The 17,965-nt window shown below is 35.4% G+C and overlaps 1 protein-coding gene and 1 non-coding gene across 10 annotated transcripts in view; one reads left to right on the plus strand and one right to left on the minus strand.

Moving 5' to 3' along the window:
• The window catches only part of Macrod2 (mono-ADP ribosylhydrolase 2), a 2,131,419-nt gene that overhangs the window by 130,408 nt on the left and 1,983,046 nt on the right, over positions 1–17,965 (minus strand). The window lies entirely within an intron of this gene.
• Positions 9,778–9,909, plus strand: LOC141423739 (small nucleolar RNA SNORA51). Its single transcript, XR_012448558.1, has one exon. It is a non-coding gene; the product is annotated as a small nucleolar RNA SNORA51 (small nucleolar RNA).

Raw genomic sequence — 17,965 nt, forward strand, 5'->3', positions numbered from 1 at the left:
CACTGTTTTAGTCATTTTGAAATATATAGTATTCATGAAACTTATATCAGACCAAAAAACTTATAGAAAGTTAAAGAGAGGAACAGTTTGGTCAGGCAGAATAAAACAAGTTCAGAAAATTTCACTTTCAAATCTGATCCTGGCGGTTAAAAAAAACTCAGGTGGCATCTAGTATTATAGGAAATGGGGTATATAGAGGTATTTGCATGATGAGGACAATGCTTTGCCTCATAAACGGAGAAAAATTTAGTAAAATACTGTGAAATGTTATTTTATGAGGACCTTGAGAAATATACTAAGGATTAACTTTAAAAAGTGTTTTTTTCTATTTCCAGAAGGATCTTATTTGAATATGCTATTATTCTGGTATACATTTAACTATAACTTCTAGAGATCATTATAATAGATTTTTCTAATCCAGTAACTGGCTTTGTTAGTCTACTTAGGCTGTCATAACAGAATATCTTGGACTTGGCGATTTAAACAACAAACATTTATTCTCACAGTTCTGATAGATTTGGCTTCTGATGAGGGTTCTCTTCCTCACTTGTAGACAGCTGCCTTCTGGTTGTGTCCTCACATAGCCTTTCCTTGGTATACATACTTAGAGATAAAAAGATTTTGCTTCCTCTTCTTTTTATTAATCCTCCAATCCCATCATAAGGGCCTTACCCTGTAACCTCACCTCTCAAAGACCTTATCTCCAAATACCTTGAATTTGGAGGATAAAGCTTACCTGGGTTTGTGTTATGGACACATTCCATTCATAACACTGGAATATACATTTGCGCACAAGGGCTATTCAGATAGTGTTTTTAACATTTGAATGTTAGCTATACAAGATGACACAACAGAACACAGTCACAAGATAATTTGGAAGTGTAGCCTTCTCTAAACGCAAAATTCTCTTTCTGCCTCCTAATTCTCCCCATCCCATTTCCATTGGTCCTTAAACTACATCAAATAATCAGTGTTTGTACAGCCCATATAAAGCAGTGATAAAGGAATCTGGAGTCACATTCGACCACTTAATGACATTAATGCTGGCCAATAGGAAAGGACATGTCCACAGAACTGGGGCCAGGTCCTAGAGTCTGGTAGAGCATGTAGCAGGGTTATGGTGAAACAGGTCACTTCCAAGGAAAGGAGTTAAGTCATGTTTTGCCAAACATTACATAAACACTTCAGCATTTGAAAAATACTTGCAGTAATGTCAGAATATCAGTTCTGTTTTTAGCAGAGAAATACGTTGATAAAGTTTTCAAAAAGACAATGACAGTAGTTTATTAACCAACAGTCTCTAATGATCTAATTTTGATGAAAAGAATGAGAAGCAGTTTACCCTAAGAGTCTAAAATGTAAGGACCAAAAAATCCTCAAATATACCTCTGATTCTGTAATCTTACCTGATAAAGCAAGTTGAATCCATGAAAATTTTCAGTTAACAGTACCTCTGTCTAGAATACCTCATTTCTTTAGGGCAGTATCATATCCCCTGTCCCTTTGTTACACCTATGCTTTCCTACTGCTCCCTCTATCACCAGTGATGGGGGCAACTGTGTTAGTACGTGAAGCTCATGGTTACTGTGTTGGGAGAGGTAAGTGGATGCTCATAAAACCACCTGTCCCAAAGTATCCACCTTGTCCTTGCAGTTTCCAGAGTAAAACTTTCTTCTTTAGGGACTTAAAACTTCTTCTTTGGGAACTTTTTAAAATGAAGATCTCCTTCGAAGGATCCCACTTGAGTCAATTTGGAGTAATGATAACAACCAATTGCTGAGGATTGGTCTCAAATCAGCTAAAAGTAGAGGGAGAAGGGGAAAGACATTAAACAAGACCAAGAGAGAGGGAGGAGCTTTAACTAATCAGAACACAGGAACCAGCAATAAGGCAGTGTGCCTTTGTCCTCTAACCCAGAGAAGAGCTTGTGGTTTCATTATAAAAGGAAATCTTTGTTTTGCAGAAGGGGCAACTGTGAGAGAACTGAATTAAAGTATATGTTACTTATATTGAACATTTCCCTAAAATTGTATTCCTAATTTTTGTGAAAAAACTTGAATTTTTAGGTTTTTATTGAGTGCAAATACACATAAATAAAAGTGAAATTTTCATAATGTACTGCTTGATGAATTATCACAACTGAACAATTCCGCATAACCAGCTCCATCTCAAGAAACGAAACATATCTAGCATCCTGGAAGCCCCTGCCATGCTCCCTTTCAGCTACTTTGCCTCACTCCAAGAATCATTACTCCAACTTCCAACAGCATTGTTCAGTTGTGCCTGTTTTGGGATTTGACACAGACTGAATTACATACAATATATGCTTCTCTGTGTCTGGTTGTTTCTGCTCAACAACACATTTGTAAAATTCATTCATAGTATTGTGTGCATATGTGGATTTTAATTGCACCCTGAAGGATGGTCATGTCAGTAACCTATGGTGAATCTTATTTGAAGAGCGAAAATATTTTTTTCTTTTTATTACACCTCTCTATTGTCCTCCATCTTATTATTTCTATACTACAGTCTTTCTTAAATGTTAGCATGTATTGGGATTCCTTGAAGGGCTTATTAGCATACAGAGTGCTGGGTGTGGCCCCACCCCTAGAATTTCCATTTTAGAGTCCTGGGTGGGGCTGAGAATTTGCATTTCTAACAAGTTCCCAGGTGATGCCAATGCTGCTGCCCAGAGACTACTCTTTGAAAACCATTGGAATATACAGAACTTGTTAAAGCCTATGTGTATGTAAGTCCCCTTTCATTTAAATCAGGAGTTTTGGTATGCATCCTCATGTGGAAGGTCCACAGATTCTCCATTCCCAGAAGAGAAGTATCTCATGTGTGGAGAAGAAATATGAGTGGCTGAATGTGTGAGTTTTATATCAACATGTGAAGATGTGAGAGCCATTTTTGGTGATTCTCTCCTTTAAGTTAAACATATTGGATCTTACTATTAAAAAAAAATGTTCATCTGTTTAGCCTCTTGCAGCCTGGCATACATCCAGAAAATAATCTGCCCAAGAATCAAGAAAAGTCCAAGGTCATATCATTAATGATTGCACTACTTTGGGAAACAGCTCTTTAAGAATAAAACTTAAAAATAAAAGTAATAGACTCTTATAGTATCTTCTCCTTGAACTTAATCTAAACACTGTCCAATACACTATCCATAACCATCAGCCACATATGATTAGTGCGTATTTGTGATGTGGCAAATCTGAACATGTGTAAGTGTGAAATACTCACTGCATTTCACAGACTTAGTACATAAAATGTATAATATATCATCATATTTTTTGTGTTAACTAATTTTACAGTTGATATATTTTGGATATCTTGTCTAAATAAAATATCTTTTAAAACTATTTTCACCTGTTTTTTTTTTTCTGTGTGGCTAGTAGAAAATTTAGAGCTGGCGGTGTGGCTCAAGCAATTGAGTGCCTGTCTAGCAAGTGTGAAGCTCTGAGTTCAAACTCCAGTACCACCAAAAAAACAAAAACAAAAAGACAAAGAAAGAAAATAATTTAAAATTACATTGTGGTTTCTTATTCATGGTTCACATTTATATTATGGCACACTGTTATTCCAGAGAACTTAGTATTAGCCTGATTTATTCAAATAATTAAAACCATGTTTATTTGAAGTACAGAACATGGGAAATTGTAGCTTGTCAAAGAACTACATGTTAGAAATTAGAAAATCTAATTTGGCTTATAGAGCCATCATCAGAGGATATGTTCTGAGAAGAGATTAGAGCAAGAAAGAGAATAATAACAATGTAACAACTACCACATTAAAAACTACTTATATACAAACAATATCTAATGACATAAAATTCTTGCTTTCTATTGATTTGACTCAAATTTTTGAGTCTGGTATGCAGGGTCCTCCAAAATTAGGACTCTTGCTCGGTCACTAATTAAGGAGTGAATGATGGATCATTATCATTTAAGAGCAGGCTTATTTGTTGTACCTAAAATTGGTTTTTTTATGCCCTACTTTTAACCTTTCATAGATATCCTTCTTCCTGACTAGAATAACTTCTGTTTGGGCATCTTTCAGATACAAGCTCAAGCCTCATATTCACTGCGCACATCCTACAGTTAACACCAAGCCAGAGGTGCACCTTAACCCCAAGCTCTTTTAGCAGGTTTCAGGGTGGTCCTCTCTTGGCACTTATACTTTCCTGGTTTTCTTAGCTATCTTACACCCTGATATGTGGCTTCAGACTAGTTGCATTATTGCCCCATGTTTCATTTTCCTTGTTGTAAACAGGTATAATAATTGCATTTATATGACAGATGAGAATGGAAGCAGTGAAAACATGTAATGTTCTTAAAATGGAAACTAGCATATAATAAAGCTTAAATATTAGTTTGTGATACTGTTGCTATTTGGTATGTATCATTGCTCATATATCTCATTTTTCCCTCTAGACTGTAAATTCCTTCAAGGCAAGAATTATATTTTTCATATTATAAAACATCTTACAAATAGTTAAGGCCCAATAAATATCTGTTGAAGGCAATAACAAATATCAGTTTTAATTGATAACTTCTGTAGGCCAGAAGACATTGTCTTTCCCCTCATGAAATTTTAGTTACAGTGAGGTGGGTGGACTGGGGGTGTAGATCAGTGGTAGAGCACTTGCCTCACATGTGCAAGGCCCTGGTTTTGATTTCCAGCACTGAAAAAAAAATCCTCAACAACCAGAAATTGAAACAAAAACCAGTTCTGGGGTGAACAAAAAGGAAATCATCAAAAGGAAATGGTTTACATAGTTAGAAGTAGCCATGTGTGTTTTGAAGCCACAAATAGGGGCAGAGATGAGGGTTTAGTGGAGGTGGGCATTACTTAAAAACTCACCCAGAGAAGGCTGTGATGATACTAAGCAGAATGAGAGGTGAGGAGTGAAGTGAGATGAGACAAGCAGAGTCTGCAATGCTTAGTGAAGATGTCAGGTTTTAGTTAGCTGTTTCTATTTTACTTTGAGGGAAGCATGAAGGTCTTATAGGAATTCAGAATGTGCTGTGATCTGCTTACTGATTGGTAATGGCAATAGGCCTTGGGAACTGTTGCCCTTTACTTGATTTATAAGACAAAATCATCTTCAAGTGCAATATTTTAATATCATTATGAACTTTGACCTATAGAAAGTCAGCTTATTTATACAGGATTCAAATAGATGCCCTTGAACTTAGACTCATTAAGACTCATTAAGGTGTCTGTTTAACACCTTAAGAGTATGAAACTCATGTAAGATATGTGCCACTAGGAAAACCAATGAGCAGATATGAATCAGGGCTTTGTGTGAGCTTCCGTTGTGACAATCCTTATTTATTAGCTAACATAAAGACCCTGTTACTTCATGACAGGTGTCAGCATTGAGGGAATGACTTCAAATATGATTTTGTAATAGAAAATAAAACACAATAAAGACTATAGAGTTAGTCTGCTATAATATATAGAACATGCAAAAATCTAAACATGTTATCATTTATTTATATTAAAAATGATAGGCAACTTAAAATATACTGTTTTCCTTGAAAACAGAAATATGGAAGAATCAAGAATATGCTATGCATTTTCTCCTGTTGGATGGCTGATATTCAGTAAAGCTGTAACTAGTGTGTATATATTTGCGTGTATTTCTTAATTTGGAAAGAGACAAAAATTTAAAGAAAAAAACATAGAATTAAGTGTGCTTTTTAATTTTTCTTTCAAAAATTCTCTTCTCAGGTTCAACTTCAATGTGTAGGTGGTCCTGGGCAAGTTATCCAATCCGTCTTCCTTGCCTCATTTATAAAATTAAGGAAATAAAAACAATACCACCCATCACTGGAAGACATAGGGTATCTGCTCAACAAACTCATTTCTCTAAAGCTAATTGAACAGGAAGGAGGAAATTTCAAAGTCCTTGCAGTCAGGCCTCATGTAACTAAGTTTTGACTGATGGAAAGGGAGCAGTAGACGTGACTTGTTCCACTCCCAAACTTTACAATAAAAACCTCCTTTGCAACTTTTCTTTCTCCCTCTTTTCAATTTGTCGAAAGAATGTCAAGATTCAGAATAACTTTAGGGACCACAGGTTAAAAGTCATGAGTCCCTGAATGCCTGCATGGACCATGACCCATCGTTGTGGAGTTCATGTCTTTTGCTCAAGTCCAATGTTTTTGTTACAACAGCTAGCATTACCTAACCCATATTCCATTCAAAGATTCATTGAAATAGTTAAGTCAGATGATATTTGGGGAAATGTCAAACATTTTTTGAGTGTAATTATTTTTCAATTCCAACCAATTAGGACCTATGTACAAACTCTTGGGAGACACAATCACTTCATCCCTACTGAAATGAATTTCAAAATAAAGGAAGAAATTAGCAAAGATGATATGACATGATAGCAAAAATATTTTGAGCATAAGGGAGAGAAATATAATTGTAATTTTTTAAACCCTATTTTCCTTTTTTTTCTCTTGAAAAAGTAGTAAAATACTTGGGGTGAAAAAAGTCAAATCTAATTTCCCACAGAATGATAGTCTATGGCACAGAATGATAGTTTATGGTCAGAAGAAAGCTGTTTTTTTTTTTTTATTTCCTTACAGAAATCATGCTATATGGTCTGATATGAAGATAGAATCTTTGCAGTTAGAACTAAACTTAAAAATCCAGGGCATATGGTTACCATATGGACCACAAGCAAATTCCTGAATTTCTTTACCCTTGATGAAAAAGGGAGATTGTTGAGTGGAAAACATGGTGCAGAAAAGAGTGGAAAGCATTAGTGAAAACAGAGGAATATACTAGTAAATTAAAGTGATACTGTTTAGGCAAAAAAGAAGTGGGAGGAAGAGTCTGATGTGCTCTGTTAGTTCCACCTGGCAGTAAACCTCAAAGAATGATTTAGGAGGGGCTTCAGCCATGAACAAAGAATGTTTTGAAGGGGAAGATTTGTGTATGGAAGAGTTAACTTGAACTAGGGCTCTATGATGTTGATCCTGGCATGTATCAGTGACAGGTAGAAAATCAGGTAGTTGTTTACCCCAAGCTCTCTACACTGGTCCACACCAAGACTTCTAGTTGGAAGTTCCAGAAGCAGAAAGTAAGAGGTAGGGAAGTGTATGATTGAAAAAGGATCATTGCTTCTTTTCTTGAAACTGTGAAGAATGATTCAGAGAAACCTAGTGCCTAGTTCTTGGAGTAGTGTAAAGGCTCTAACTATGTGTACTCTGAAGTTGATTTGACAGAAATGTTTGCCCCATTATAAGTTTGGAATAGGGATTTAGTGAATAACAAGTCATATTCTTCCTCATTACATGTTGAGGATGGATATGGTTAGCATAGACCACATTCATGGATGGTGTAGGTGGACTGAAGCAGTTTCCACATTTTTTGAGAATCTTAGATCCTCTTGGGCCTTTTATGATTAGAGACACATCATAAATCATAGATCATGCTTGGAGAAATATTATCTTGTACAGATTGTGAGGGGTGTGTGTGTGTGTGTGTGTGTGTGTGTGCGCATGTGTGTGTGTTGCTTTCATTGCACACATTTATGTGAGTGTTATTGTCCCTTCTGCCTGATCAAAATAACCAATTTGCTTTTCTACTTTAATTTGATATATCTTGTATAAATTATCAGGGCTAACTATAAAATGAAATAGGAAGATAAAGTATCTATTAAATGCTATCAATTCTTGTAAAGAAACCTTGTCTTTGTACTTGATTTTAAAATGTTCTACTTTTTGAGCTGGTAGAGTGGCTCCAGCAGTAGAGCACCTGCCTAGCAATCATGAAGCCCTGAGTTCAAACACTAGTGTTGCCAAAATAAATCTGTAAATAAAACTATTCCACTATAAAGTTGATTTTCAGGGAAAATGGAGTAGAATGGAGTGGAATCACTAGAGACTGGGAAAGATAGGAGGCAGAGGGCACAGAAAGAAGTAGAGAAGGTCACCATCACACAGGCAGACAGGAATTAACAGGCTTTTTATAGCATAGTAGGGTAACTATTGGTTTTAATAATCTATGATATATTTAAAAATACATATATTGGATATACTAGAAAATATAATATATATTAGAAGAATATGAAAGTTGTCAACATACAGAAGTGGTTAATGTTTGAAAAGATGGAAGTGCTTATTGTCCTGATTTGATCACTAGACATTGTATATGTGTATCTAATTATCATACTATACTCCATAAAGGTGTACAAACATGTCTCAATAAAACAAGAAGTAAAATAATGAAAAATATTCCAGCATTTGTCATGAGCTTGCCAATTATTAAGATATGAAGCAGCTCTGAGACTGACTCTCTCTCTCTCTCTCTCTCTCTCTTTGTCAATATCCACCTGAAATAGTATCAGAAAGAGTAGAGACAGGGAAACACATTTCTGCTTGTGAAAATCTTTTGTTGAAAACAATGGTTTCCTGAAACTCGCAAGAATGGTTCCCCAATGCCATTGTACCACTAAAACCTTAGAACTCCACTTTAAAACATAATTTTATAATTGCTTATTTTATTTTATAATAGTATAATTTCTTGAAATCAAAACTTTAAACTCTGTTTTTTAATTCTTCTGGATGGGATGTGGACTATTTCTCCAAACTGTTTTGTGAGATTTAAAAAAAAAAAGTTCTGTCAAGGAAAAACAAAGTAGTAAAATGTTTAAAACTTAGATTTGGCCAATTAATGTGATAAATGCCACATTCTTCAATTTCCCTGAGTTCCCCAATATATGTTGAAGGCACTGAGAAGTCCTGTACTACTTCACCTGTGTAACCTTCTTTCAGAGTTTTTTGACTCCTGATCTCATTTATCAAGGAATAGTTATTGGCATCTTCAAGGATGCTATAAAATTTTAAGCATGGGAATATCTGAGCAAGAGGCCCAGCATGTAGCATATGAATTTGAAGTACATATTTTTATTGCCTTTCTGTATTGTCTTTGCCTAGTTAGATTATGATCATGGGCGTTTCTACATGAACTATTGTTGCAATCTGTTTTTCAGTGGAGTTATTCTTTGAGTAGTGGAAAAAAATGTATATCTTCAAAATTAGCTCTGGAACCCCTTAAAACATCCTTTAACTGCAATATTAATCTTTAATTAAACATTAATGTATGTTTGAGTCCAATGCACATTAATGTTTGAGACTCTCTGAGCTAGTATAAAAGATATTTGGTAGCAAAACAGACCACACTTAATTAGATGTTCCGTGTCTATCTAGATTGCCTAGGCATAGCACCTTTTGTGGGAACAGTCTAAGAAATTACTCAAAATGTTATTTTTATACTAATTAACCAGAAAGTGACAAGGTCAGAGAAAAGTTGTACTTTAAGAATAGGACCTTCTATTCTGGGTCTTACCTCTAAGACAATAAAACAGAGCAGGTAGAAGATCCACAGAAAGAACAAAAGAAAAGCCTTTGGCATTCAAGCAAGGCTCTCCAGTCATCTAGCCCCTATTGATGAATGGGGCTGTGTTGAGACCTCTCAAGTGTTCCTGTTTGAGTTATAGTTAATAGTAACTGCTTTTCAATGTTCAGCTGGTACACGCAAGTGTGGTGTAATGGAGGAAGTTTTCATTAATGATCAGGAACCAGGCCACATCTCTTGCTGAATATTGAATATTGAATAATGTTACCTGTTACTGAACCTCTCTAATGTGCATCAGCATCAATAGGGTTCTTGATTTGGAGACAATTCAAGGAGATATGGAGTAAGGAATTCAAAGACAGTACATAAATTTAGCAACAATAATTATAGAATAGCCTCCTGGTGCATACCACAGGCTGTGTTCTTACATTGACTGTACAGGAAGAGGAGAGAAAGTAAACCCAGCCCATATATACCACAGCCCCGGCCCTGTGCCTGGTCTGTATTGTGAATGAGAATACTTGGGATGGGAAAAATATCTAGGGGTAAAAGATTGTTTTTACGATAATAAAATATAAATATATTTAAAATGTACATAAACCATATTACTGACTCTTCTAGTAAAATTCTGCACAATGTAGATATGTAGAAATTTGACATGAAAGATTTTGAAGTCTACTTCAATACTCTAATTTCTAAAGAAAGAAAAGAACAAGAAAGGCCAAGTAAAAAGAAAACAATTTATGTATATATATATATGAAATGTTTCTGGCACCTGTTAAAAGTTTACCATGTTTGCAATGTTAGCTTATGTTATCACTTGAATATATTCATTTTTCAGTTTTAATAGCCACATGATATAAACACTATTATCTCCATTTATACTAGAGAAAATTGAGGTACAAGCTAAGAAAGTAATCAAAGGTGACCAAGCAATGATGGTATAAATCCCACATAAACTGAAGCTTATGAAGTCTGCACAGTTTGGTCCAAGGGATTCAAAAACTAGATCACTCAGTTTGAAAATAACCACAGGGGTACTTATATACATTTAGACTCATCTGTATGTATAGTTAGCTCCAAAATAGTTTGTTGCACAAAAGGATTGAAAATCCACTCAAATAATCCCTACTATTTGATGGGATAATTTTGTTTTCAAGTCTCACTCCCTAGAACTTTAGAAATATGTCCCAAGGGGTAATGTAACTGAACTATGACAAATATATTATTATAGCCACACTTAATTAGAAAGAAAAATAATACATGTCAATGGAAGTGTAATTGGACAGCACAGTATTTCCCACTGCAAATTAAGAATATTTAAAACTATATTAAATAGTATAGGAATATACTTTTAGTACTAAAGAGGAGATAAATGATTTTATCTGCATTCATCTGTGTAGTACAATTTTAAACATATACAATCAAAGCATTTAGAAAGCTTATCAGAAAAGCCCTGATATAAATTAAGCACAAATAACTGTGCTTCAGTCATAACAAATAATGTACATACATTTACCACTTACTTAAAAGAATTTTATTGTGGTTGAGATGATGGATATGCCATTTACACTGATCTGATGATTACATAATGTATGCATGTATTGAAATATCACACAATGCATCCAATAATTACAGTTATTATGTCAGCTAAAATAAAGTGAAAAATTTTTAATATTTTTATTTTATTTCCTTATGTAGTAAGAATATCCAATTCTGAAAACAAATAAGGTTTGAATTTGCCTGATGTTTTTATGCAGTATGATGGTTTTTGGAAAATTTACTTCTGAAATTGAAGAATTCTGAAATGGAATTTCATCTATTATTAAAACAGCAAAAAATATTTTGAGAAAGTGGCCATGGTATTACAAGAATTGTAAGTGGACTATTTTCTGTGATAGCTTTTATTTCTACTTCTCCAGTTAATTCTTGTGGAGAAAAGTTCAGATAATATCTTATCCACACTCTCTAGAGTTACATGAAATCTCTACTTCGATGCATGGCTCTCAATTAAATTCTCCAAGAACGCGTTAACTCCTCAACAGACTCACACATACCATTCATTACGTATGTGTCATTTTATTCCTTTCGCTTAAATTAAATACTGAGGATCTACTTTGCACAAGCCACTGTGCTGAGCTTTGTAGAGAACATGAAAATAGGTGAGATTTGGTACCTGCTCTTAAGATAGCTGCATCCTAACAAGTTAGATATGTCATATAAATGGCTAATATTGATAGAAGGGACATGAGAATTTTTATGAGAAATAGGATAGTTTAGTCCGCTGTATTGTGAATTGTAGTGAGGAGAGGAGAAAGGTGAAAATGTGAGTGATGTGCCCCTCCCACTCCCCCAGCATTATTTATAGTTCTTGTCATTGAAATATTTGCCTGGATAATTTGCAATGAAAGGAATGAAGGAGGGAAGGGAGGGAAGGGAAGAAAGTAATAAAAAATAGGAAGTAAGGGATAGAGTCAAGAACAATGTAAGAATTGGAGGTAAGTCTTGCAAAATGATCAGGATTTTGCTGGGCATCGTGGCTACTCAGGAGGTGGAGATTGGGAGGATCTTTGTTGGAGGCCAGCCCAGATAAAAAGTTAGCAAGACATCATCTCAATGAATAAGCCAGATAGGGTGAGCCACCTCTATAATCCCAGCTATATGAGAAGCATAACTAGGAAGATCATAGTCTAAGGCCTACACAAAAATCATAAGACTATCCGAAAAATGACTACAGCTAAAAGGGATGGGGGTGTAGCTCAGGTGGCCAGTCACTTGCCTATAAAGTACAAGGCCTTATGTTCAAACCCTAGTACCAGAAAACAAACAAACAAATAACTGTCCAAAATGATCAGGATTTTAATATTCAGAATGGAAAAAAAAGTAGACCTGGCAGAGTGGCGGCCAGATGTAAGGAGGTATGACTATTATACAAAGGGATGTGGATTTCACACCTAATCAGGTGCATATTTGGATGCTTCTGTGCACTTATTTCAACATAACCTTGACCTCGGGCTAGAGTCAAGGTCATAATGTTAATAAGTAGCTGACTCCAAACTGCCCTCCCTGTTGCTCCAGTTTCACTGCCCTGCTTACCTTGCACAGGTAGCAGCATTCCCACACTCCTGTTGACTGTTCTGGACCAAGCTACATCTCCCCCACTACACCCTCCCAGTAGTGCCCTTTGTCCCCAAAGAATGACTTAAGAGGCAGTATGTCAGCTTTGGGTTCAGACAGGCTTGTCTTCAAATTCTGCTATCTTTTTGGGTAACTGGACCAATTATTCATTTTTTTATGCTTTTCGTACATTATTTTATTCAATTCTACCAATATTTCTGAACAGAATATGCTATTATTTTTATTCTATTTTTGATGCTACCCTGGTGCCTCAAAGACTGACTTACAGAGGCATTCAAGTTCATGTTGCTGATAAAAATTAAGAGTGAAACTGAAATCCAGATCTGTTAATTCCTAAAAACAAGCTCTTTCCAAAATGACCCATAGTAAGAGTGAGGATGTTGGAACCAGCTTGGCCATTTTCCTGGGATTTACTGTGTGTCTGGAATTTACCTTGATTTCCCCACTCTGGGTCTAAAAGCAGTTTTCTGCTAGTTCTGCAAAATTGCAAGCCTCCAGCTAGCTCTGCAATGTTTCCTGTAACTGTGACTGTATACTATGGGGGGAGGGTTAGTAAGGGGAGATGAGGGGCAAACTCTGTAGGTGTCAGGCTTTGAGAAATTATCTCCCTTGAGTCTGCTAGTAAACTCCCTACTTCCTGTAAAAATGGTCTCAGTGACCCTTGTTGTTCCTGCAACAAGGGGGTTCTCAAAGATATTTCCTCTATGAGGATTAGCGGTCTCTTGCAAATTTGCTTTTGGGGGTGCCTCAGTCACCTGTGAAATTAGGAAACTAATTCTTACTTTTATAAAAATAATAATGAGATATTTCTTTATACTCACTAACCTGGCCAAAATTAGAAAGAACAAGATGACAATTGCTGATGGAAATATGAATTGTTATAGCCTTTGTGGAAAGCAATTTGGCAATATCTATTAAAAACACATATTTCTCAAAGCAGAACTTGAATTTCTGGAATCTTTCCTGTACAAATAAAAGCTCCAGCATGTTAGAATATATGGGCAAGAATGGCCATCACAGCATTGTTTGTGTGGCAATAAAGTAGAAAGAAAGTGCTGGCTCATCATAGGAGAATTGTTGAATAAATTATGAAACATCTGAGCTATGGAATATCATGTGAGCTTTAAAATAGATGAATTAGATCTGCATAAAGTGCCTCAGAGGGATTGCCACAAAGTTTTGCTGCCTATATCAAAACAAGATTCAGAAAAGTACATAGAATATGATACAATGTTTATAAAGTAAGTATGTATATATTTAATAATGATTAAAAAATATTCAAGCCTCCAAATACCAAACACACCTTAAAATGTTTTAACTGACTGAGTCATTTTAATGCAAGCATAGAATGTAAAACTAAAACCAAAGAAATAATTCAAAATGGAGACTGGGTAAGTATATGGCAAAAAAATGATGCTAGACTATCAAAAGATAGGGGAAGAATTTCATAATCTAATTTCAGATTTAAAAATAGTTTCAAAACAGTATTCATTGTAGACTATCCCAGAAAATCCCTCATACAGGTATGTGTCTGCCTAGAAAAATATTAGAAATGTATATGCCAGCTTATTACAAATACTTGTTTCAGAGGACTGGAGTTATAGATGATATTTTTCATTTCTTCTTTTGCTTATTCTTATAATAAACGTGCATTGCTTTTAAAATGTAAGTAATAAAAATGTTTCAACCTTTTCCATAGTAAATCAACAAAGAATCGGGAATTTATCCTGTGGAACTGATCATAGGTACACACAAAGGTTTATCTAAAATGTATGCATAGCATTTCCTTTTTATTTATAGTGGAGAGAAAACTGTAAATAACTAAATAATCTAACATTAGGGTCCTGGCTATGTAAATTGTGGGACTACAGATGATAAATACCATGCTCCAATAAAAATCATTCCTCTGAGGCATATTTAAAGACTTGGGAGACTATTCGTGGTCTACTGTTAAATTACAAAAACAGAATAGAATTCATTTTTCTTTTCTTTCTTTCTTTTTTTTTTTTTTTTAACAATTTAGCCCTTAAAGGGAAAATCATTATATACTTTTACTTTTTTATACTTTTCTACATTTATAATATTTTATAGTAAGTATGTATTGTTCTTATTAATAGGAAAATAAATGCTGTCATTTTTAAAAGATCCCCAAGCTCATGTATGTATTAGCTATGGGAGTTAACAGTTAGGGCAGCTGCCTTCATTCCAGGCTTAGGGTTGAAAATCCAAGAATGAAGAATTGGGGGTGCTAAAGTGTATTCAGACTCTATCACTGCAGACCCAGGACAGGGGACATCTTTGTCCCTGCTGTGTTTGATCAGGGGGTGAGGTGCTCAGGAGACACTCAGGACAAGAAAAGGACTAAGAACAATTAGACTAAAGAAGCCTGAGAGGAATTTCATGGGTGGCACATTGCTTCCTTTTTCTTCAGCAACTGAGGCAAGAAATAGAAGCTGGGCTCAGAGCAATTTTGTGCCTGCACCACCAGCCAGGCTTACAGTGCTGACAGTTGGTGCCATTTATGTTCATCTCTTGTACATGCCAGAATTTGCTTCCATAATAATAACGCCTTCCTCTCTGGTTCTCTTCGAAGAGGCTGACTCTTGCTCTAGCTTTCTCCTTTTCCTACAGTAATTTTGACCTCCTGGAGGTCTGAAACTAGATTAAGAGTTTAGAAATTCTTTGCCAGTTGACATCCCACTTCATAAATGCCAAACAGTAATGACGCACTCACATGAAGTTCCAAAGGAATATGAGCTTGGGTATGCACCTGAGTACTAATTGATTTTGCTTTTAATATTAATGAGCCTATGATTTGGTCTAGTTGACCTTCAAATTCAAATTAGGTACTGATTAAATAATAAGACAGGTGAATCCGGATATGTTTAAACAGCACTTTTTTTTCTCCCAGTAAGGTGTCTTGGCCCTGGCAGTGGATGAGGATGAGTTATTTAAAAGGATAGAGACAATTAGATTAGAGTTCTCCTTTGACTTAAGAAGACTGACTATATCTTAAATAATAGCAAGAATAACTTTGCAGAAGTTTCAACCAGAGTACTAGATATTCCTATGCTTTTACTCCCATGTTTAGATGGCCTCTCATCTGATTGCTTATATATTTGTTAATTTGGATACCTTTAACACTTGCACTCCTGGATTTGTCTTTGAGGATTTAAAGTGTAAAATACCATTAAATTAAAAGTATTTTTACCAGTAGCAAAAGAATCTCTTGATAGACAAAACATGCACTATTTTAGAAATGATATCAGAATTCCTATCCACAACACAGTTTTTCCACAAATCTGCTTCACCTTGCTGTTAATTTCAGTTGAATTCTGGTTACCATGTCCTTGGCATGTACCCCATGTGAATGAGCTACTTATCAGCAATTCTCCTCATATCTCAGCCTCTCAATTCAACTCCTGCCCACCAGACAGCTGTAATGATTCTCTGGGAACAGGTGTATTCAGTGTGTGGATAACAATCTAGCTCCTAATCCACAAGCCGATCATTTGTATCTCCTGTTAGCAGCTTGTACCATTCACACTTACTTGGGGATAAGTGGGCAAGGAACACCTGTTCTTGGTTTCCAGTGGGAAATATGTCTAGAACATTTGAATAAAATCACTGGCATAGAAGACTCCAGGATTATAACACTTCCTCTTGAGAATTTTCAACTCTTAGATGTTTAGTTTTTAAAAACCTTATCTCTGTCATGAAGAGACAACCATCTCTCTTTTTTTTTTTTTTTTTGCTTGCTTGTTTCCAACCCCGGCACTCTTGAAAGACAATAATTTCCAATGGAAACCAAAGTTGTGTCAGATGTAAAGCCAGCCAACCAATGAGCAGAGCTAGAAATGACCAAACAAGTCTCAAATTCCATGTAAGTTATATTAGAAAAAAGAAAAAAAGGTCAATTCAGAACATGGGTGACTCTAAAACCCTAGAAAATGCTCGGTCAGGAGCAATGTCTCAAAACAAAGTCAAGAGAGCAAGAGCTCCTTCCAGACCTTTGATGAGCAAAAATGTTCTGCCACTTAAACTGGAGAGTGTAATAAGCATTTCTATAAGCAATCTTATAACTCCAGAGCTCTAAAATAACCCTAGTGTCATTGAGGAGAGATATTTTTGCATGAAAGCTAATAATGGATAATGTTTGAAATGAATCCTCAACACTTATGACTTCCTTTTAACCTCAACTTGACTTCAGTCTTGGAGGATTTCAATAGAATGTTCTTTTTTATTCTAAACTGTGCATCTATCAGTCAAGATGACAGTTCAATAAGCATTAGACACCTGGTCTAAGCTTTGAACTGATAATCAATTAAAAAGAGTGATGTTTTATTCAAGTTACTTCAGAAGAAAAAGGCAAAAATCATATCTTCTGTGTTATATTTTTAAGTGAACTGGATTTCTTCCACTAATATGGATTTCCAACAGTTATATTTTCCCAAATATGTAGGTCAATTAATATTAATGATTTATTTCAGTCAAATCCCTAAAACTTCGCATTTAGTTTTATGAGGGAATGGAATTTTTGACACATGACAGAATTCTTTGATGTAGTTACCACCATTAAAATGTTTTATTTTTAGAAAAAAAATGCTAAAAGTATTCAAAAAAATGTTCCTGGCCTGAGCAATTAATAGTGTGAGATCCTAAAAGCATCAGAAAATATTACAAACAGCATGTTTCTACAAAGGTGTGATATCTCCATACTAAACAACTCAACAGGAAAAATCTCAGCTTGAAGCATTCAAATTAGATTATCTCTCTTGTTTCTTAAACTGCCATTTGACTTTATGACACTTTAAAATTTTTTATCATAAGCTAAATGATTAGAATGCTCCAAATTTTTGGCTTAAAATGAGCACCAGTTTCTGTCTTTTAACTCTGACACAAATTGGTTTATTTCTAAGATAACCTACAGCTTTTTATCAGAACTTCTGTGAATATCTGACATAAGTTACATCTGATAAATCAAATAGTTTTAAAACCAAGAATGCCAGAAGTAGTATAAAGCAATGTGTCATTTGAAAAGTGGAAATGACCAAGAAAAGGACTACCAAAAATGATGACAGTATGGTGGATGCTGTGATGGGCCAGCCAAATCCCCTGTCAGAAATGAAGAATTTATTCTCCCAGGTACAGGCAGACCTCATCCATCCCTGGCTTTCAGGATTATACCAATGGAAGGGAATTATATCACCCAAGGCTGGCAGGGCAGCCAGCACCAAATGACTTATCCATGGGTATAATGGCTTGATTCTCTCACCTTGACCTTGAACAGCTCAGAAGATTCCTGCCATCTTCATATCTCCCCTAGTCAGCAGAGCTCTCTTCTTAGAATGCGCTGCAGTTGCACTTCTACCCTACTCAGTTCTGCTTTCTTTCTTTTACTATTACAGCAATTGATTTCAAGAGCTCTCCCTAATAAATGTCT

This window comes from Castor canadensis, chromosome 5 (genome assembly GCF_047511655.1).
Source record: "Castor canadensis chromosome 5, mCasCan1.hap1v2, whole genome shotgun sequence".
Classification (NCBI taxonomy): domain Eukaryota; kingdom Metazoa; phylum Chordata; class Mammalia; order Rodentia; family Castoridae; genus Castor; species Castor canadensis.